This window comes from Nansenia antarctica (assembly GCF_963989245.1).
Source record: "Nansenia antarctica genome assembly, chromosome: 1".
NCBI classification, from domain to species: Eukaryota; Metazoa; Chordata; class Actinopteri; order Argentiniformes; family Microstomatidae; genus Nansenia; species Nansenia antarctica.
The window spans coordinates 17092596-17117748 of record NC_137674.1 but is presented as its reverse complement, the minus strand read 5'-3'; positions in this window follow the sequence as shown (position 1 = coordinate 17117748).

The window sequence follows — 25153 nt, the reverse complement described above, 5'->3', positions numbered from 1 at the left end:
GGGGACGTGGACGAATGCGACCAATCTGAGGCGAGGTCCTGCCCGGAGTCGTCACACTGCTTCAACACGGACGGCTCCTATCGCTGTGACTGCTGGGATGGTTACCGCGGCAACAGGACACACTGCGAGGACGAGGACGAGTGCGAGACGGGCAACTTCACCTGTCCTGCTAACAGTGCCTGTGCCAACGTGGAGGGTAGCTACCTCTGCCCCTGCCACCTGGGCTTCCTAACCAATCACTCGCTGTGTTCGGACGTGGACGAGTGTTCCTTGGGTTTGGCGCTGTGCCCGAACGTCTCCGACTGCCGGAACACAGCCGGTTCCTTTCTCTGCGACTGCTGGGAAGGATACCAACGCAACGCCACAGACTGCACGGATATCGACGAATGTTCCGACAACTCGTCATGCCCTGAGCACAGCACCTGCGTCAACACCCCGGGAAGCTACCTGTGCCCGTGTGACAGGGGGTTCTCTAGCAGAGACGACCGGTGTGAGGACGTAGACGAGTGCTCGTCGGCTGTTCCGTGGCAGCTCTGCGCCGACGGGACGTGCGTGAATACCGTGGGGTCCTTCGTCTGTTCGTGCCACCAGGGCTTCAGGAGCAAAAACGCCACCGAGTGCGTCGACGTGGACGAGTGTTCCGAGTCGGACGACGACACCTCCATCTGCCGGCCCTACTCCACCTGCGTCAACGTCCCCGGCTCCTACCGGTGTCCCTGCGACCGCGGCTTCCTCCCGAACGGTACGACGGAGTGCAAGGACGTAGACGAGTGCAGCGACCCAGAGGAGAGCCCGTGCCCGAATCACGCAGCATGCAACAACACGGTGGGTTCCTTCCTGTGCCCCTGCGTGGAGGGGTACCAGCCCCGGGGGTCGGGCTGCGAGGACGTGGACGAATGCCGCCTCGACGCGACGTGCCGCTCCGACCAGGTGTGCTCCAACCTGCCTGGCGCGCACTACTGCTCCTGCCCCGAGGGGTACCACGAGGAGGACGCCGCTTGCGTGGACACCGACGAGTGTGAGAATCGTAGCACTCCGGCGTGCCATCCCATAGCGAGGTGTTGGAACGTTCCGGGCTCCTTCTCGTGCCACTGTCCCCCAGGCCACGCGGGCAACGGGACCTGGTGCGAGGACGTGGACGAATGCTCCGTCCTGGCGCCGTGCCACCCTCGCGCCCGCTGCCACAATTCCCCCGGGTCGTTCCTGTGCGAGTGCACGCGAGGCTTTCTGGGCATCGGGCCCCTATGTGTCGACCTGGACGAGTGCCAACAGGACAACGGAGGCTGCCATCCCGCGGCCACCTGCTCGAACTGGGTGGGCGGGTACGAGTGCCAGTGTGGCAGTGGCTGGGATACCACAGGGGAGAAAGGGCACGGGAAGGCAGGGTGCGTTGACCTGGATGAGTGTGTGTCACCCTCCGCATGTCCCACTAGCAGCTCCTGTAGAAACTCCCCAGGGTCCTTCAACTGCAGCTGTCACACAAACGACACGTTCTGTAAAGAGATGGCTAAGAAGGGTGGGCTACTGCTTTATTAAGTCAGTATCACTTATCTGTTGTGTTCTGTATAATGCCCAAGGTATGCATATATCTGCTTCATACATTTAGTAGCAGTAGATCTGGAGTCAGGACACACCCTGATCCTGGCCCTCTCTGTAACATAGTTATCAGCATTAGTTACATGATGTCAGTCATTAAGTTGGTGTGTTTTGGATAGAGTGTTGTGGCAGGATGGCTATAGCCCCTTTTCCATTACAGGGCCAGCCCGGGTCTTTGGCGCTTTTCAATTTGTCGGCCCGGGTCGCCTCGGCTCGGTTCGGGTCGCTTCTTTAGCTACCCTTCGATACCAGGAACCAAATTTAGACCCGGAACCTTTTTGCCAGGCTGCGTGTGACGTGTGACGCTGCACACCATTGATTGGTCAATGGAAATCGTCATCCCATGTTCATAGATTTCTTTAAATACCACATTCGCTCTTGGAAAATGTCACTACAGTTTCTGTAATAGCTTATTAATAAAGATTCGAAAAATTATGCTGACCATCGTATTATCTTAGTTTAATGTCATTTCAATGCATCATAGAACTTTTATTTACAACAAGCATAACACAAAAATCGCTATTATGCACCGTCTTTGCCCGTGAATAACACCGGCTGTGGAGGTGGTACAAACACAATACTCCTTTGCTAACTTCACCATCGGTATACGGTCATTTTGAGCCCTTAACCACCGCGCTGACACCCCGAGAAGTTATGCTTTTAACCGTAAACTCAATAAACCGGGAGTTCACCCACTGCTTCCTGCAGCACCGCGCCTGCTGGTTGAATCTCCCGTTGACAGCGGGGGGAGAGAAACGTTTTACCAGGGAATTCGCTCCGCGCTGTGTCGGCCGTGATAGGAGTGTAGGATCGACACCATTCAAATGGTTTTGGATTCCCTGTCCTCTCCCCTATCCGGACACGTTTGAATTGTTATCCTAACCCACGGTAAACCGAAGTTATTAACCCGCAAATATGAATAACACGGCACACAATGATACTACAGTTCATAAAGCAGACAAGTGAAGGCAGTGGTTTTAAGGGTTCAAAAAACATGACTTTATTATGTGTACATAGCTTCCTCTCTCTCTTTCTCTTTCTCTCCAAAAAACCACGGTTAATAATATACCACATGCCGAGGGAAAGGCATACGATAGCTTCAAGTTCCTCCATGTCGCTGTTGTTGTGGCTGTGTTGTGTCTCGTGAAAATATACGTCACCATAACTCCGCCTACTATCGCCTACTTCTCCTACTAGTTCCTGGTCTGTTGTGTATAGTGGAAAACCAGAACTGTTCAAAAGCGTGCCGAAGCGACCCGACCCGAAGCGACCCGACCCGAAGCGACCCGGACCGATAATGGAAAAGCGCCATATGACTGTGTTATGGGGACCTTTTTGCATTTGGCTGAGTTAAGTAACAAAATGATGATGGGTCACATGACATAATGACTTGCTTGGACTGATCTGTCTGCTGTGTTTGATCCACAGAGAGTGAGTTGTACCCATTTGGAGAAGAAGTGGGGGATGGGAGAGTGGAGGTGGCCACAGCAGATGGGAACTCCCCCTACATCACACCGCCTATGGGGTTCCCTTTCCTGGGCAGACTGTATAACAGGGTGTATGTAAGTATTATTACTGTATAACAGGCTATATGTAAGTATTTACTTTTTAATTCAGGTTTTTTTCAAGTACTGAAAAGGACACTGTATGGCAGTAAAACCCAAACCTCTCAAATTCAACGACGATGGGAAACTAGTCTCTCATCTCTAGTGAATAAAGTGCACAAAGCTATCAACAATCGCAGAGGCTTTGACATTTGAAAATGTCCCATGCTGTGGACATTCAGTCTGGTGGAGTATTCTGATTAAATATGCTCTCTCCCTCTCCCTCTCTCTCTCTCTGGGTCAGTTCTCAGATAACGGACTCATCCAGTTCCAGACTGTCATGGAGAATGAGCAATTCCTGTTTCCTCTCCCCTACCCAGAGGGTTTCCAAGGCAACGAGAGCCTGGCCATGCTGGCGGTGTTCTGGGACGATGCCGACCTTACTCTGGGGGAGGGCAAACTGCTCTATCAGGTGAGGGGGTCAGGGGTCAGAATGACAGTCATGATACGTCAACGGCTCTGAGAGTGAGGAAGTAGTTGAGATGATGACGGACTGTTTCTCTTTGATCTAGGTGTGTCACTCAGTTATGAGATGATCTTTGTTTCTCTCTCTCTCTGTCTCCCCCTCTCTTTCCTTTTCTCTTCTAGGAGTACCACAAGCTCAATATGTCAGATATCTATTCTCAAATTGTCTTCAATCGTACGGTGGAGGACGTCACAACATTTGAGGAGGAGAGAGACAACCCTTCATTCACCCCTGCCTGGATTCTGAAGATCACATGGGATCATGTGATGCCCGTCTCCTACCAGAAGATCAACCTTTCAGAGGTAATTGCTCTGCTGGCCTTGAAATACATCCCCCCCTTCCTTCCTTGAAGTTATTATTGCTCCATTGGTTGATCAATGACAGCTATGCCCTGTAATCCTTACTTGGAAGGATGGGATATGGTTTTGTATACAATTACAGGTTTTGTATACAAATTTGTATACGTTTACATCCTCCAGGGATAACGAATCCTGTCTTAGCTTAACTTGACCTCTAACAGACACATATAAACATGACGGAAAGTGGGTTATAGTTGTTGATGGTTAAATAGCACAGGGTGTAGTATTGTTTTCCCGAGTGTCTGACCCCTTTACTTTTCACCCTTTACTTTGAATGTCTTCTGAAGTTATGGTCTCTGTGCTGACCCCTGGTGGTCTCTTGCAGACTAACACCTTCCAGTGTATCCTGACCACGGATGGCGAGCGCTCCTTTGCTCTGCTCCGCTTCGGGGAGATGCACTGGGGCCCTGGACAGAGGCTCCAGCACAGGGCTCTCATCGGCTACACAGACGGGTGGAGCCACTTTCACAACGAGACCACCATCCCTGCAGAGAACCTGTTTGGTCCGGGAGGGCGATACCGACCCCAGGAGGTGATGGGGAACACGGGTCAGCTGGGCCAGCTGGTGTACGACCTGACCGGCACCACAGGGGCTGACCCGGACCCCCAGATGAAGTGCCAGGTGTGGGCGCTAAAGGAGCCAGAGCCTGAAGTGTGGGGCGAGGGGGTGTCGTCATGCCCCTGTACCCGCGCCCAGGCTGCTGAGGACCTGGCCTTCGGCCCTGAAACCCCCCCCTCCGACCAGGGGGTACGGGTAAGGGAGCTACGGGGGCTTCGCTGGGGGGGCAGAGGAGGTCACGTCTTCCAGTCGATCCTATCCAATCCGCACGGTTCGGGGAAGAGATGTGTGTATGACCCACAGGGACCACTGTTGGCTGGATACAACGAGCGCTACTTTTCAGGAGCCACGTCACAGAAACACATTGGTACACATCAGTAACAGTACATGTTATAGTGAAACCGGCTGTTTTTAATGCCGTTGTGAATGAACAAACGAAACGTATCTAATTACCCCCACACCATGTCCCATGAACTAGCAACACGGGTCTTCAAATATAGTTATTTTAGCCTATTTTCAGTTTTCATTCCCTCCTTCCATTTCTAGACGAGGATCTCCTACCGTTTCAGTGGTGTTGCGTCCAGTCTCCTCTCTGCCACCTCTACCTGGCCAAGAGGCCTCTCGACAATTGCCAAGGTTACGGCTGGATGAACCCTGACAGTTGCGTTCCGGCTGCAAAGACGACGGACGGCCTTGGTGAGAGCCCCCTCTACCCAGAGAAGGGCTGCTTTCATTCACTTCACAGTCGACACAGGAAAATAGTGGAACGTCATTTAAAAACGTTCTTCAATCTGTCACAGGCCAGTGGGGTTCATACATAACATCCTGGTTTCCTGTTGAATAGTTGAATAGTCATGCTCGACTACATACGTAAAAAGTGAATATGAATATACTATGGTTGTCCAATATTTTCTTAGTGAATCGATTATCTTGTGTGTCTCTGTCACCTGTAGGCATGGTGTACGGCAGCCTTCATTTCATCACCTTTGATGGGACTGAGTACTCCTTCAAGGCCCTGGGGGAGTTTGTCCTTGTGCGCCTTTCCACCAACACAGGCTCCAACATCTTCACCCTGCAGGGGGAGATGCGCGTGCTGGAGACAGACGGGCGGGCCAGACGGGTCCCAAACATAATGAGAATTGCTGCCTTTTACCAGGGCATCGGCAAGGTCAGGGAAACCACATTGAAGTGGAGTGTGTGTGTGTGTGTGTGTGTGTGTATGTGTGTGTATGTGTGTGCGCTTGCGTGCGTGTGTGTGTGTGTATGTGCGTCAATTATGTGTGTGTGTGTGTGTGTGTGGATGTGCGTGCAATAAGATGTTTAATGAGCTAGATTAGGTGAATTTTCCTGCGCTCTCTCTGTACATAATGTGTGTATGTGTGTATGTGTGTATGTGTGTATTCAGGTTGAGTGGCGCTCTGCTGAGTCAGGGGAGGGACTGGAGGTTCTGGTGGATGACGTTGCGGTTCCTGTCTCTGTTGGTAGGAAAGAAACCATACATAACACCAAACACATCCAGGGTTCCCACGCCTTATGAAACATCAAATTCAAGCACCTTTCAAGGACTTTCAAGACTCAATTCCCACAAATTCAAGGACCCAACACGACATAGTTTGAGACAGATCTAGATGAGAACTTATATAATAGGAACTATCCGCTCACAGACAACAATTAAAAAGAGAGGCTTTTGAATGTGTGAACACTAGATGGTCTCTTGGCTTCTCTACCACAGCACAGCAAAACAATATATTGTGAAATATGTGTAAAGTTACTGTGTTAACTTAAGCAATACAGAGACTTATCTACTATAATTACGTAAATAATTACGTTTTAGAGAGAGAGAGAGAGAGAGAGAGAGAGAGAGAGAGAGAGAGAGAGAGAGAGAGAGAGAGAGAGAGAGAGAGAGAGAGAGAGAGAGGGGAATTCAAGCACTTTCAATGACCCATGTCTATTTCCAAAAACGTTTAAGGCCTTGATTTTCTTTTTCAAATTCACAAACTTTCAAGGATTTCAAGGACCCGAGGGAACCCTGAAGGCAACTTAAAAATAAACTGCTATAAAATAATTCCCATTAGTACTCCATTGAACCATGGAACACTACCACATGAATGCATTGTTGGAACCCTCGTGACAGACAGACGGTAGCGTTTATGACATTGTAATCCTAAACTCCCCTGATAGATGACAGCGCCCCCTGCTGTCCCTGTAGGTGTGGTGCACATGGGCGAGGAGGGCTTCGCCGTGCGCTGTACTTCAGTTCGTCGCTGTGCGGCAGTGTACGCCGGGGGGCTGCATGTGGTGGTGTGGAGGGGGGCCACGCGGAGGCTGGCGGCCCTGGTAGAGGTCCCGCAGGTCTTCTACAACCGCACCGTGGGCCTGCTAGGCCTCTGGAGCTCCAACCGCACCGACGACTTCCTCCTCTCCAACGGCATGCTGATGACCTCCCCCAACGACAACCTGCCTTCAGGGGACGACCTGCACGTCTTCGGGATGTCGTGTGAGTAGTGAATTCTAAATAATAAGCACGAGAGTGGCCCTTTCGTTTGACATATAGATCATATAAATGTATTTCAATGGTAAACGGACTGACTTATATAGCGCCTTATTCCAAAGCGCTTTACGACGGCCTCTCGTTCACCCGTTCACACACACACATTCACACACCAATGGCGGCAAGCTACCATGCAAAGCTCCGGTCCCGCTCACCGGGAGCAATTTGGGGTTCAGTGTCTTGCCCAAGGTCACCTCGACGCGTGGCCAGCCGGGGTTCGAATCGCCGATCTGCCGACCTTGCGATCATTAGACGCCGGCTCTACGTCCTGAGCCACAGCCAGCGTAGTTAATGTCAGATGTTTATTAAAAAGCATGTAGTCCATATGTGTTGTCCAACATAGGTTGTGTGTGTGTGTTGTGTCGTAGGGGCCGTGCCTGTGCCAGAGAGCCTTCTGTTCTCCGCCCCCCCGCCCGCGGCCTTTAACCCCGCGTCGACAGAGGAGCTGATGATGTCCGTCAGTCCGGCTGAGACGGTCAGGCTGATGAAGACGTGTCAGGGTAGCGTCCAGTGTGTTCATGACATCCTGGCCTCCGACAGCACTGACCTGGGGCTGCAGAGCCTGAGGTCCAAGGAGCAGTACAACAACCTGGCTAAAGTGTTTGGTGAGGAGGCTGCCAGACACTATCGTCTGTGTCCTGGCAAAAAACCTTTCCATTTCCATTTCGTGAGCTTAGAATTATAAGGTTCTGTCTCCATTTTGGGTAGTTCAGAGATATTGAGCGTCAAAGTTTTTACATTCCATTAAGTTTTGTGAGATGGAACCTTTGTATTTTATCAATTACTAACTCAAAAATGTCAACATTTTTAAAATAAATATATTTTTTAATAAACACCTAATGGATCAGATTATGTAAAAAACTCAATTTTGACAAAAATGGAGATAGAACCTTATAATTCTAACGTCATGATTTGTATCAATTGAAAGTAGTCATCCCCTTCCATGTCCTGTGAAGGTTTCATGACTAAAAGCGTACTTTTCAGAGATACAAGCGTTCTCCAGGACTCTAACAGTACGCTCCAGTATGGAGTTCTCTGTAGGCCTAGATCTACCATCAGCATACTCTCCCTCAACCCTAACCGTAGCCATGGGCAGCCAGGATGCTAAATGCTAAACTGACTTGAGATCAGCATCTAGAAAACAATTTCATCCCTACTCCACCATATACCTCTGTGACATCATCAAATGCAGGGATAACAGGTCAAATCAAGGTGTGGTGCTCCATGTTGTTGAAGTTCCAGTGTGTCTCCTATGCTGTCGTATGTAGGGAACATGCCACCCATTGTGACTGAACCCACCGTGATCCGCAGTAAGGTGAACTCCGCTGCCAAAGTCCAGTTTATCGCCCAAGACCTCAATCAAGATCCTGTCAGCTTCTCACTGCTCTTTCCCCGACCACCACAAACCTCCATTGGGAACGGTATGTGATGCTCTCTCTCTCTCAGTCTCTCTCTCTCTCTCTCTCTCTCTCTCTCTCTCTCTCTCTCTCTCTCTCTCTCTCTCTCTCTCTCTCTCTTTAATGCACAAACAAACACTTAGGTAACTTGTGATTGAATGTCCTCCTCTGCTCCTTCTCCCAGGTGATGGGATCCTGACCTGGACACCCGTCAACATCCAGCCTGTGCTCCTGACCGTCCGAGTCAACGACCATCTGTTCAGCTCCCATTTCACCCCCATCCTGCAGGTGTGCGACTGTCTCAACGGAGGCACCTGCCAGTACCACAGCATTGCAGAGAACCATCTGCAGGGCAAATTCCAGGTAAAACATAGCTGTTTTTTCTTACCCATGTATAATCTTCTGAATATGTATTTCTGATATGTTCGTTATGTGGGCCTGGCTGTTTTCTCTTAGGACTAGCTCTCTTAGGATTAATAATAATAATAATAATAATATCTTAGATTTATATAGCACCTTTCTCAGACCCAAGGACGCAAGGATTAGCTTGATGTACATGGTTTTGTACCTGGGCGGGGGATAGTTGATTGATTTGATTGATTTATGATTCATGATTTCTCAACACACTGAAAAAGAGAAGCTATTTCCATCCAAATATTATTGTTTTCCTTTTTTTAAATGATAAACTCAAATCACTTCTTGAAATGTTTGAACTGAAATGGAAACCCAGCTTTGTACCAATGGTGTCCTTGTCTACCATCTGAACCTCTCCCCACACCCTCCTCCTCTGTGCCTTGTTTCCCCAGGTGGTGGGGTGTCTCTGCCCTAAGGGTTTCAGTGGGATGTTCTGTGGGAACAGCACAGACGTTTGCCGAGGGAAACCCTGCTTCCCTGAGGTGGAGTGCCAGTCACAGTTACAGTCCCCGAAAGACCCTGACCTCTTCACCTGTGGAAACTGCCCTTCACCCACCGTCTACCAGGGCAAACAGGGATACAAGTGCTTTGAGAATGGTCAGAAAACTTTGGACAACAACCTGACAACTCAGAGGAAATGATCAATAAGGAAATGACTACATTGATGTTTAGAGTATTATAAATGACCATGGCCAGTTTCTTTCCTTGGTCAAATGACCTGACATGGAAAAGCTAGCCCAATCATTGAATGACCATAATCCTATCATGTGACTCACTTTTCCTCTCAGACTTCTGCCTGCCACCTTTCCCCCCACCGTGTCACAAAATGGCCGACTGCCTCAGCTCAGGGTACAACTACACCTGCAGGTGTAAGCCAGGCTTCACTGGGGATGGAGTCAACTGCACAGGTACTGCACCTTACTGTAAACACATGAACACCACATTAAGGACCTTTGAGCCGTATGACAATTGTGTACGGATGGAGAGTTATGAGCTTACAGTTCCATTGAATACCTCTCTTCCTTATGCAGATGTAGATGAGTGCCAGGACCCCTCTGCCTGTCCCAATGCTAAGTTTGAGTGTGTGAACACACCAGGGTCTGTCCACTGCTCCTGTCGCTACCAGAGCACCAAAGAATCTGATGGCTGTGGTATGTTTTCTACTGTTGTGGCATTGGGCTATCAATAAGGATCAACAGGAGTGGAATATACCAATAAAAGAAAAAATCTTATTAGCCAACATGTTTTATTTGTATCTTTTCAGGTGACTCTGCTAATCCTCCAGGTAAGGCCTGCTGTTCTTCATCAGTGTTGAGGTACCATGGTTAGGGTGGTCGTCATGGTGACCACAGAGTGGGAGGTGGTCTGATGTCCTTGTTGTTGATGCTGACAGGGTTCAATGTCTTCAACGTCTCCATGGGCTGGAACAACCAAGGGACTAGAAAAGAGGGGCTGAAACAGGTAAGTGTGTGTGTGTGTGTGTGTGTGTGTGTGTGTGTGTGTGTGTGTGTGTGTGTGTGTGTGTGTGTGTGTGTTTGTGTGTGTGTGTGTGCGTGTATGGTGGTGGTGCCCATTCATATCAACAGTGATGCCCTCACCAGCACTGCTAGCTGAGCCAAGCAAGAACACTGTTTGATCAGGTGACCTAACAGACCAGACTAACAGACCAGACTAACAGACCAGACTAACAGACCAGACTAACAGACCAGACTAACAGACCGGACTAACAGACAGGACTAACAGACAGGACTAACAGACAGGACTAACAGACCAGACTAACAGACAGGACTAACAGACCAGACTAACAGACCAGACTAACAGACCAGACTAACAGACAGGACTAACAGACAGGACTAACAGACCAGACTAACAGACCAGACTAACAGACCAGACTAACAGACAGGACTAACAGACAGGACTAACAGACCAGACTAACAGACCAGACTAACAGACAGGACTAACAGACAGGACTAACAGACCAGACTAACAGACCAGACTAACAGACCAGACTAACAGACCAGACTAACAGACCAGACTAACAGACCAGACTAACAGACCAGACTAACAGACAGGACTAACAGACCAGACTAACAGACAGGACTAACAGACCAGACTAACAGACCAGACTAACAGACCAGACTAACAGACAGGACTAACAGACCAGACTAACAGACCGGACTAACAGACCAGACTAACAGACAGGACTAACAGACCAGACTAACAGACCAGACTAACAGACCAGACTAACAGACCAGACTAACAGACAGGACTAACAGACCAGACTAACAGACCAGACTAACAGACAGGACTAACAGACCAGACTAACAGACAGGACTAACAGACCAGACTAACAGACCAGACTAACAGACCAGACTAACAGACAGGACTAACAGACCAGACTAACAGACCAGACTAACAGACCAGACTAACAGACCAGACTAACAGACAGGACTAACAGACCAGACTAACAGACAGGACTAACAGACAGGACTAACAGACCAGACTAACAGACCAGACTAACAGACAGGACTAACAGACCAGACTAACAGACCAGACTAACAGACCAGACTAACAGACAGGACTAACAGACAGGACTAACAGACCAGACTAACAGACCAGACTAACAGACAGGACTAACAGACCAGACTAACAGACAGGACTAACAGACAGGACTAACAGACCAGACTAACAGACAGGACTAACAGACCAGACTAACAGACCAGACTAACAGACCAGACTAACAGACCAGACTAACAGACAGGACTAACAGACCAGACTAACAGACAGGACTAACAGACCAGACTAACAGACCAGACTAACAGACCAGACTAACAGACAGGACTAACAGACCAGACTAACAGACCAGACTAACAGACCAGACTAACAGACAGGACTAACAGACCAGACTAACAGACAGGACTAACAGACCAGACTAACAGACCAGACTAACAGACAGGACTAACAGACCAGACTAACAGACCAGACTAACAGACCAGACTAACAGACAGGACTAACAGACAGGACTAACAGACCAGACTAACAGACCAGACTAACAGACAGGACTAACAGACCAGACTAACAGACAGGACTAACAGACCAGACTAACAGACCAGACTAACAGACAGGACTAACAGACCAGACTAACAGACAGGACTAACAGACCAGACTAAAAGACAGGACTAACAGACCAGACTAACAGACCAGACTAACAGACCAGACTAACAGACCAGACTAACAGACCAGACTAACAGACCAGACTAACAGACAGGACTAACAGACCAGACTAACAGACCAGACTAACAGACCAGACTAACAGACCAGACTAACAGACATGACTAACAGACAGGACTAACAGACAGGACTAACAGACAGGACTAACAGACCAGACTAACAGACAGGACTAACAGACCAGACTAACAGACAGGACTACAGACCAAACTAAAAGACAAGACTAACAGACCAGACTAACAGACCAGACTAACAGACAGGACTAACAGACCAGACTAACAGACCAGACTAACAGACCAGACTAACAGACATGACTAACAGACAGGACTAACAGACAGGACTAACAGACCAGACTAACAGACAGGACTAACAGACCAGACTAACAGACAGGACTAACAGACCAGACTAACAGACAAGACTAACAGACCAGACTAACAGACCAGACTAACAGACAGGACTAACAGACCAGACTAACAGACCAGACTAACAGACCAGACTAACAGACCAGACTAACAGACAGGACTAACAGACCAGACTAACAGACCAGACTAACAGACCAGACTAACAGACCAGACTAACAGACCAGACTAACAGACAGGACTAACAGACAGGACTAACAGACCAGACTAACAGACAGGACTAACAGACCAGACTAACAGACAGGACTAACAGACCAGACTAACAGACAGGACTAACAGACCAGACTAACAGACCAGACTAACAGACAGGACTAACAGACCAGACTAACAGACCAGACTAACAGACAGGACTAACAGACAGGACTAACAGACCAGACTCACAGACAGGACTAACAGACCAGACTAACAGACCAGACTAACAGACCAGACTAACAGACCCAGACTAACAGACCAGACTAACAGACCAGACTAACAGACAGGACTAACAGACCAGACTAACAGACCCAGACTAACAGACCAGACTAACAGACCAGACTAACAGACCAGACTAACAGACCAGACTAACAGACAGGACTAACAGACCAGACTAACAGACCAGACTAACAGACCAGACTAACAGACCAGACTAACAGACCAGACTAACAGACCAGACTAACAGACAGGACTAACAGACCAGACTAACAGACAGGACTAACAGACCAGACTAACAGACCAGACTAACAGACCAGACTAACAGACCAGACTAACAGACCAGACTAACAGACAGGACTAACAGACCAGACTAACAGACCAGACTAACAGACCAGACTAACAGACCAGACTAACAGACCAGACTAACAGACCAGACTAACAGACCAGACTAACAGACAGGACTAACAGACCAGACTAACAGACAGGACTAACAGACAGGATTAACAGACCAGACTAACAGACCAGACTAACAGACAGGACTAACAGACCAGACTAACAGACCAGACTAACAGACCAGACTAACAGACAGGACTAACAGACAGGACTAACAGACAGGACTAACAGACCAGACTAACAGACCAGATTAACAGACCAGACTAACAGACAGGACTAACAGACCAGACTAACAGACCAGACTAACAGACAGGACTAACAGACCAGACTAACAGACAGGACTAACAGACAGGACTAACAGACCAGACTAACAGACCAGACTAACAGACCGGACTAACAGACCAGACTAACAGACAGGACTAACAGACCAGACTAACAGACCAGACTAACAGACCAGACTAACAGACCAGACTAACAGACCAGACTAACAGACAGGACTAACAGACCAGACTAACAGACCAGACTAACAGACCAGACTAACAGACAGGACTAACAGACCAGACTAACAGACCAGACTAACAGACAGGACTAACAGACAGGACTAACAGACAGGACTAACAGACCAGACTAACAGACAGGACTAACAGACCAGACTAACAGACAGGACTAACAGACAGGACTAACAGACCAGACTAACAGACCAGACTAACAGACAGGACTAACAGACCAGACTAACAGACCAGACTAACAGACAGGACTAACAGACCAGACTAACAGACCAGACTAACAGACCAGACTAACAGACAGGACTAACAGACAGGACTAACAGACCAGACTAACAGACAGGACTAACAGACCAGACTAACAGACCAGACTAACAGACCAGACTAACAGACCAGACTAACAGACCCAGACTAACAGACCAGACTAACAGACCAGACTAACAGACAGGACTAACAGACCAGACTAACAGACCCAGACTAACAGACCAGACTAACAGACCAGACTAACAGACCAGACTAACAGACCAGACTAACAGACAGGACTAACAGACCAGACTAACAGACCAGACTAACAGACCAGACTAACAGACCAGACTAACAGAACAGGACTAACAGACCAGACTAAATGACCAGACTAACAGACCAGACTAACAGACCAGACTAACAGACCAGACTAACAGACCAGACTAACAGACCAGACTAACAGACCAGACTAACAGACCAGACTAACAGACAGGACTAACAGACCAGACTAACAGACAGGACTAACAGACCAGACTAACAGACCAGACTAACAGACAGGACTAACAGACAGGACTAACAGACAGGACTAACAGACCAGACTAACAGACCAGACTAACAGACAGGACTAACAGACCAGACTAACAGACCAGACTAACAGACCAGACTAACAGACCAGACTAACAGACCAGACTAACAGACCAGACTAACAGACAGGACTAACAGACCAGACTAACAGACAGGACTAACAGACCAGACTAACAGAACAGACTAACAGACAGGACTAACAGACCAGACTAACAGACCAGACTAACAGACCAGACTAACAGACCAGACTAACAGACCAGACTAACAGACCAGACTAACAGACAGGACTAACAGACAGGACTAACAGACCAGACTAACAGACAGGACTAACAGACCAGACTAACAGACCAGACTAACAGACAGGACTAACAGACCAGACTAACAGACCAGACTAACAGACCAGACTAACAGACAGGACTAACAGACCAGACTAACAGACCAGACTAACATACCAGACTAACAGACCAGACTAACGAACCAGACTAACAGACCAGACTAACAGACAGGACTAACAGACCAGACTAACAGACCAGACTAACAGACAGGACTAACAGACCAGACTAACAGACCAGACTAACAGACCAGACTAACAGACAGGACTAACAGACAGGACTAACAGACAGGACTAACAGACCAGACTAACAGACCAGACTAACAGACCAGACTAACAGACCAGACTAACAGACCAGACTAACAGACCAGACTAACAGACAGGACTAACAGACTAGACTAACAGACAGGACTAACAGACAGGACTAACAGACCAGACTAACAGACAGGACTAACAGACAGGACTAACAGACCAGACTAACAGACCAGACTAACAGACCAGACTAACAGACCAGACTAACAGACAGGACTAACAGACAGGACTAACAGACAGGACTAACAGACCAGACTAACAGACCAGACTAACAGACCAGACTAACAGACCAGACTAACAGACAGGACTAACAGACCAGACTAACAGACCAGACTAACAGACAGGACTAACAGACCAGACTAACAGATAGGACTAACAGACCAGACTAACAGACCAGACTAACAGACCAGACTAACAGACCAGACTAACAGACAGGACTAACAGACCAGACTAACAGACCAGACTAACAGACCAGACTAACAGACAGGACTAACAGACCAGACTAACAGACCAGACTAACAGACAGGACTAGCAGACCAGACTAACAGACCAGACTAACAGAACAGACTAACAGACAGGACTAACAGACCAGACTAACAGACCAGACTAACAGACAGGACTAACAGACCAGACTAACAGACCAGACTAACAGACCAGACTAACAGACAGGACTAACAGACCAGACTAACAGACCAGACTAACAGACCAGACTAAAAGACCAGACTAACAGACCGTCAACTAGCTTGGTTACTTTGAGTGAAGCGTACACCACGTTTAAAAAAGAAAATGTTTCCTCAAGTTTGTGGGCCAGTTAAATGGTAATTACGTAACAGACATGCATCCAAGCTAATGTTGGCTAATGAGAAACACTAAAGATTGTGATAAGATTTAGATGGTGAGTGAAGGAGTTTTGAGAGTATTGTTGATGTAGTAGATCATATGATGGATCATTTGCAGCTGGTGGAGATTCTGGCTCTGGGCTTCCAAAACAAGTTCTACAACGCGAGTGTGAAGGGCCCTGGAGCCAGCCTGGAGGAGTTCAGGATCAACGTGTCCAGCGACACCCCACACTGGTACATCAGAGACTACCTCACCCGTGTCAGTGGATACTACGGCATCAAAGCTGCTGATGTCGGAGGTAAAACCACTGTACATTATAGTGTACTACCTCAGCTCAACTATAGGTGGCGACAAGGAGGTCTGAGACTGTGTGGAGAATAATGATCATATTTGTGATGGTATAATAAATGATCATAATCATGATTATTAGAATCAATAGAGTTTAATTCTGCCATAAGAATTGAGATGGTTTTATATGATGATCTGCTAATTGCCAGCTAACACAAACACTCTCTCCACCATCTCAACACGCAGACCTGGACGAGTGTGATTCAAAGGAGGCTGAGTGTGTGCAGCCTGCTCTCTGTGCCAACACCTACGGGGGCTACAGGTGTGTGTGCAATGGCACCACTGACGTGGAGGAGACCCAGTCATGTATTCTAGGTGAGGATAGAGACACATGCAGTAATAACTGAAAAGTAGGAAACGTGGGTCTGATGGCCAAAAATACTTACATACAATAGATAGGACTGGAAATGTGTGCTTCGCCTTTTTGACATATTTCCATAACACTCAAACGAATGCCATGCTGTGCATTCCAACTTCATGAAAATACCTACTTTTCATTTTTTAATAGACTTATTTATTTATGTTTATTTATCTATTTTGTTTTGTTTTATTCAATTCATATTTCCATATGATCTTATCTACCTCTTCCTAGACATTGTGCCTTATTTCAGATAAGTAACTGGATGAGGAGGTGAGGATGGGAGCGGGGGTAGGACTACCCTATTTTAAAGTCTTACTGCCAACATTGCCATTGTTTTTCTGTTTGTTTGCTTTTATTTACACATTGATGCCTACTATGTTAAATATGTCAATTAATTTGCCCGCCCTGCCCCTACAAGCTAGAAAAAAAAATCAATAAAATATTTTTAAAATAAAATAAAATAATGAACAGCTGCAGCTGTCAGGTAATTGGCAGATAGAAGCAAGGCCATAAAGGGCTGGCCTTCTCACCACTATTACCATTTATGTACTAGACAGTCAGGTGAAATAATTAAGACACCCCATGAAATATTTAGTTCATTTTTAAGAAATATGGACATATCAATATTTGATCTTCTTTCAAACAATATCTATAGATAAAGGTGATGTAATTTAACCCAAAACAATGGAAATGTTTTATTTGAACATAATGAACAAAGATTCTCGACACCATTTTCCCTAATAGCTGGTATTGCCCCCTTTGGCTGAAATAACCTCAATTACTATAACTGTCTACCAGTCTCTGACAGGTACGTTTTTCCCACTCCTCAACGCAAATTGTTTTCAGCTGTGTGATGTTTGAGGGGTGTCTTGCATGCACAGCCTGTTTCAAATCCCCCTACAGCATCTCAACAGGATTATGATCTCGGCTTTACCTTGTTTTAGGTCATTGTCATGTTAATGTTAATGTTAATGTTAATGTTAATTTTATTTATAATCCGCCCCCCATCCAACTTTTACATCGGCCCGGGGCGCAGCCCGGGTAAAGGAACAGATAAAGACAAGGACAAGGACAAGGAACACAGAAAGCAAACAGACACAGATTACTTAAACGAACATCTCAAGGGATACAATTTACAACAAATAGGGAGTAGACTTAGGGAACATCATTGACGAAGAGGTGGGTTTTTAACTTGGCTCTAAAGGAGTCCAGAGTGGGGGCAGACTTGATGGCGGAAGGGAGCGCGTTCCACAGGGTCGGTGCTATCACCGCAAAGGCACGGTCACCCTTCCTCTTGAGGTTGGTGCGGGGGACCCTCAGGCTGAGTTGGGCGTCGGACCTGAGCCTGGGCCTTGAGGTGGAAGACAGGTCCAGGAGGTCCTTGATGTAGGGTGGGGCGAGACTGTTGAGAGCTTTGTAGACAAAGGTGCAGATCTTGAACTTCACTCTCTTCTTTACTGGGAGCCAGTGAAGGGAGATGAGGACAGGGGAGATGTGGTCCCTCATTTTAGTGCCTGACACCAGCCTGGCAGCGGCATTTTGGACTAGCTGCAGGCGGTAGATGGTCTTATCAGGAAGTCCAGCATAGAGTGAGTTGCAGTAGTCGAGCCTAGATGAAATTAGCATGAGGATGACCCTCCTCAGGTCATTGTTTTAAATGTTCTCCACTTGTAAATGATTTTCCAGACAGTGGAATGGCGATGGAATGGAGATCTGGAATGATTTGGAGATCTTTTTAAATCCCTTCCCAGACTCATATGCATCTACAACCTTTACTTCTTCATGAAGCCTTCAGAGTTCTTTTGATCTCACCATGTCACCGATCTTACAACACACTTCAACAATCAAGAGCAAACCAAACTAAAATGTAATGTCTGAGGTTTAAATAAGACAATCTCCTCCAAAATCCTCTCTAACAATGTTCTAATCATTTGCAAGTGGTGCATTTGATTCTAATTGTAGGCATTCTAAGTAATAAATGTCTATTAATTACATTTTACTATAATATATATATATACTTTAAAAAGAAAATCTGTTTTATTTGTTTAGTTATATTACCATCTCTCAATATTGTTAAAATGAAGATCAAATGTCCATATGTTGAAAAAGACAAAGGTTTTCATGAGGTGTCCTATCTTTTTCACATGACTGTATATATACTGTAGGTTATCTGATGATTCACAGTATGACATAAAGATCTGTCAATGAAATGTATTTGAAATGACTTTCTTGAGTCTGAAATGATTTCAAATAGTATTTGAACCCAGGTCTGGTGTCCAGGTTTTTTTTAAGCCCAGGTTTACACACTGTCCTCTCTCTCTCCAGGCCAGGAAGGTGTGAACAGGACTGGTGTATCTCAGGCCCTTTCTGGTGAGGACAAAAAGCCCCTGATCCTGGGCTTGGTCCTGGGTATCGGGATCCCTCTCCTCCTCCTGCTGCTCCTGACCGTCCTGGCCTGCTTCTGCTGCTCCTGCAACAAGACCATCACAGGAGAGTGAGTGACCTCTGACCTCCTCCTTGTAACCAAACCCTATCCCATGACAGAGCCCAGCTGAGCTGAACCCAGTTGAGCTGCACTGGGCTGCCCTGGTCATGCAGCCACGGTAGTTGCTGAAATAGTTGTTGAATAGACAATGACTGCGTTTACATGCACACCATAATCCTGTATTAAGCTGCAATAATCGGCTAATTGAAATATTCCGATTAAGGTGTTTACATGCGCTGTAGCAACTGGTGTATTCCGTTTATTAGCATAATCCGATTCGGCGGGAGGGACAATAGTTGCTACTATAGTAACGTTAGTGTTGGTAGCTTGGCTGTGGTCGTTGAGCGGGCGTTAACCCACAGCTAGCCACAATGCTTGTTTCCAACATAGTCCTTCGTTATTGTGTTCTCCTGCTTGCGCTTTTGAACCACAATTTAACTACAACACTCCTGCTGATCCACTTTATCCTCAACACTGGAAGACAAGAGCGAGAACAAACGAGTGTATCGCCTTCCATGTTATGCCGTTCACGTCAGCCAGAGCCCCCCCGGAGACTGTGGATGAAGGTAGGAAGCCAAGACTGGTGGGAACGTGTCGTTGTAAAGGAGTTCGCGGATGCAGACTGGAGAGAAAACTTCAGGATGTCCAGAGCCTCTTTTAACAGACTGTGCGTGTTGATGGAACCGGTCATGTCTCATTCTGTTAATACAGTACGTGCCCCAGTGCCTCTTCCCATGTGTGTGGCTATCGTAGTGTACAAGCTAGGAAGTTGCGCTGAGTATTGTGTTATTGCCAACCAGTTTGGAGTCCACAAATGTACCGTGAAAAAAATCATCTACATATTCTGCAAAGGCATGGTGCAGTCAGCTCATTCAAGTACTCTTCTTCAAGTACTCTTCTCTGTTGAAGAAGCATGCGTGATAGCAGAGCGATTTGAGCAGACACACTTCCTCCCACAAATTATTGGCTGTGTGGATGGGTCTCATATCCCCGTGTTGCCCCCCAGCGATGGCTACAGAGACTTCGTGAATGGGAAAGGATGGCCCAGTTTAGTGCTTCAAGGAGTCGTGGACGATAAATACTGGTAAAGGACATCATCCTAACCTGTACAGTACGGTTCGAGACTAATTCTGTAGTGATTTAATTTGACCATCCCATGACCTCACATTTGTTTTATGTTTTTCTTTCTCTCTTCTTTTGTATACTATTGTGTTATGTTGGTAAAGAAGCTCTATCTGTTTGTGAGTTTCTTATACCTAAAGTGAAAATGTTCAGAAAAAAAAATCAAAAAATCAAATACACAGTATCATAACTACAGAAAGAGTACCATTACCGCAGTTTATTTTTAAAGAAAAATAAACAGTGTATAACCATGCTAAACAAGTTTAAATGATGTGTGCTGGGTACAAGGCACATCTGGTACATGTCCTTTGGCCATGTAGCTAAGTTGATCAGCTCTATCAGAGCTGCAGCCTGCAGATGTATTTGAAACAGGTGTCATTGGAGCTGGAGAGAAACATAATCCCTCATAGTATTAACCCTCATAGTATTAACCCTACCCTGTTATGTACTGATGTACTGCTCCAGAGGTCAGGGGGATAGTGTGGGATTAGGTAGGTTGAATGAAAGGACATTGTCCCATTGTTCCTAGTTATATGGACCCAGTCTTAGTATTCAGCTTATATATACGGCCTATTTGGATTATGTCGTGTATGTCTAATGGATATTTGAAGTCTCTACTGCCAGATGTGGGTGTTCCAGGTCTCTCATGTCTCTGTTCTTCTGTTTCTGTCCAGACTTCCAAACCTGCTGCCAGAGTACGTCCAAGACCAGTACAACCCTCCGCCGTTCAACTACTCGGATCCAGCCCTGCACTACATCAGCCACTGCAGCCCGCGCATCATAGACCACCTCACACCCAGAAAATATTGCAGATAACATATCCAGAACACACACATGCACACATGCTTTCATTGAGCTGTAATGGTTGTGTGCTGTATGTTTTTTTTAAAGAATTAAATGTTATTTATACTATAACCAATTGCTTTAAAGCTGAGTGACCCTTTAAGTCAAACACTAAGGTTGAGCAATGGGTTTGCACAAGGCACAACACAAGGTCTCTGTGGCGTATAGGTTTCTATCCCACTCAGGGGCAAAATGTTTTCCCTATCTTCTGTCCCTACTGAAACCTCTCTGTCCCCTCTACGTCCCTGTAGAGCAGGGGTCGGCAATAGGCGGCCCGTGGGCCATTGCTGGCCCATCACCAATAATATTTGTCCCAGCAGACTATTTTGAGAATCCGCTTCTTCTTTCTTTTTTTTTTCTTTTTTTTTTTACAATATCGGACCGACATTCCCACATATAGCGGCTATACTGTCCGAATAGAGAATCTACCACCACCTAAAGAATGCTTATTGTACTTTTATCCATGTTGAGAGTGAATGACACAGGGACAGGCAATCAGGCAGCGAGGTGCACTGACGCTGAACCCCTCATAGTGAATCAATAAGTAGGTGGACAACGCGTGGTGCTGAAATAGCCAACATGCGGTGTGTGGTTTGAAAAAAATAACACCAGCTCAGTAAACCATTCAAACGTAATGAGTCTGGCGCAAAGGACACTCTTGCGCTGTTGTGCCTCTGTCTTGGGTGGAAAGGCCACTTTGAAGGTGCCATGCTTCGTCTCGTGGTGCCGCTTAATATTATAGTCTTTGCAAGCAGCCACAACTTCATTACAGATAAGACACATCGGCTTTGCATTAATGAAACCAGGTAGGATGAACGCATAGTTCTCTGTCCATTCCGCTTTAAATGCCCTGTTTTCACCGTCAACCTTCCTCTTTAGACCTTTGGATGACATTTTTCTTTTTCTCTTGCTAGCTAGCAGGTTAAATGTGTAGCTAACTTCTCACTCAAGTAGGGTACAATATTGCCAATCCAATAATAATGTGACGTTGTACGTCTGGGAGGAGCGGGGAATAATTATCAGAATAAAAGTATGTTAAACAAATATTAGAATAAGTTAGGCTCCGCTACATCGTCAGTCCACACATTTATTATTCAAAAATATGGAAAGGGAAAAAAACTCATTTACAGTTAAGTTTATTACGCCACCTATACAGCTTGTTTACAGTTATCTTGATCAATTCTCTGCATCTCCCACAAATGCATGTCTTATAAGGCGGTCCGTCGCGGAGTTCCAGTAACATTTGTGACGATCGGATGATCAAAATGACTTTTCTTTTGAAACACGGAACTACGTTTCAATTTGAGAATCACAACACAAACTCGCTAGTCAAGCCAGAATAGCAACGCAATGGATTGGGTGAGTAATCCCCACTGCTACCTAGTTAACTATAACACTACTTCACATTGTTAGCAGGCTCACACAACAAGCTGTGTTAGTTGACTAGCGATGAGTCATTGATTTACAACAACGCAGAAATGTTTTCACATTTTTCGAAAGAAAAGTCAAAGCATTCGAACGTGACACATTTCATTTTTTAACAATCAATTACTTAAATTAGCCTTTGATTATGTTTTGACACGCCATCTGGTGGCTCAAAAAAAATTGGCCCGAGGCCAAACCTAATTGCCGACCCCTGCCTTAGACATACTGCCAGTCGCTGTTCTGGATCAATTGGATCGCGGTAATTGGTGGCCTTCTTTATGATGTGTGGTTCCAGTATTGCTAGCAGCGAATCAAACTGGACCACCGACATCCTGAGGTAAACCTGGAAACGATCTGGATAATTCCTCAGATCTTTTATTAGCAGGTGAAACTCCCCTTGCTGCCGACGAGTTCTGAGGATGGTGTGGATCCAATATTTCCTTTTCCTATTTTCAAGAAGTGAGAGGAGCACAAAATCATCCTCACTGCTTGAAGACTCCATGTTGCATATAGCGAAAGTTCGCAAAGTAAAAAAACACAATGGACTCTAAAAAAACGCATCGGATCGGTGTGCAAGGTCTCGGTGCGTAACGTTTTTTTCGGATGACGGATTAAAAACGAAAACGCACGCATTGGTGTGCAAAGACCTTTATTGTTGTCCGGAGGCTATCGGTTTACATGGCTTGTAAATATACTTTAGTTTTAGGACGTGTTCAAAAGCAAGGACCGTGTGATCATATAATTATGTGTAGTTATGTGTTTTTAGCATGTTGATGTTCTATCAGCATGTTGTGATGTTATTAAAATCCAGTTTAGACATTCGTAGCGCTGTACTTTGTTAGCCGCTAGCTGTTAGCAGCGTTTGCCTCCGGTTTCATGACAGAGTTTAACTCTATATGTGCCTGAGGTCCAACAACATTGGACTTCGTCATCTTTTTTCGGATTTCAATGTATGACATGTCATTTGAAAGCTTACAATCTGCAGTTTCAGTAAGTAATGTTATCAAAACACTTGCTGGTGTCACATTTGAAAGTGTTTTTGTTATTTTTTGTTTATATACATTTATATTTGTTTATATTATACAATATACCAGTCATATTCTGGAATGTGTTCCATAAGCAAAATAAAGTAAAGTAACAGTTTGTAAATAAATAGTACCTTTTTTTCTCCTTAGGCACAAAAACACGTACCGAAACCGTGACCCAAAAACCGAGGTTCATACCGAACCGTGAACCAACTGAACCGTTGCACCCCTAATGCACAGCCAGTGCGTGGCGTGTGCGTGGCGTGAAGAAGTAACTTTGGGACCTGGTTAGTGACATGAATCTAGATGAAGTGTCAGCTATTATCAAAGAAGAGAAATGCATTCTTAAACTAGGGGAACACCTATACAACAAGTTTGGAGGTGACAAAACTAAAAATAGTTGTCCGTCTTCCATTCTGTTTCAAAGACTTCGAAATCATCCGAATCAGCTATAACATTGTCATAATAATAATAATAATAACTTTTATTTGTATAGCGCTTTTTCTGCAAACGTTGCAGCTCATCATCAATATCACTCCCTTCAGAACTAACTTCAGAAACTTCTCCGCTAAAGGCCGATTTAGACTTCTGCGTAAAATCAACGCCGTAGCCTTGCGTAGTCCCGCGTGGGCCCGCCTTGCCTACGGCGTAGGTTGACGTGCACATCTCCAAAAATGTAAGAACGCGTCAGTTTCTACGCAACCGTAAGCTCTGTGATTGGTCCGCTTGGTAGCACATGATTCCGACTCTCTCATAGACCAAAATGCGGAAGCCATGACAGAAATGTCATTTACCTTTTCTGTAATTAGCTGTCACTGTCAGTATCTTATGATAGAGAGATGCTAGCTGTCAGTGTCTTATGATAGAGATATGCTAGCTGTCACTGTCAGTGTCTTATGATAGAGAGATGCTAGCTGTCAGAACTGACAGTTCTGTTGCGTCAGCTTGCTTTTCGCTAAATACTCAACTAGAACTATCAACAACCAGCTCCTGCTTCACTCACCAACAGTGATCAGTGATCATTTACTAATACAAACTTTATCCAACCAACAGACTCAGACTCATGATTAAATCATCAATCTAAGATCATCAATCATCTTTAATCATCAATCTAACTTAACTTCATAACTAGTTACAGGTTATTGCACAACGTGTTTGGGGTTACTTGTAGGCCTGTCATCCAGGCCGGGCATCCAAGGGGTGTTCAAGAGGCTTATCCGCCTCCCCAACAGGGGAACAGGATGAGCTGGAGGAAATCGGGGCTGGGTTTCTGCAGCTGTGGTTCCCCAGCTTTCCGCAAAGTGGCAGGGAGCATAGTAGTACCACCTGGACT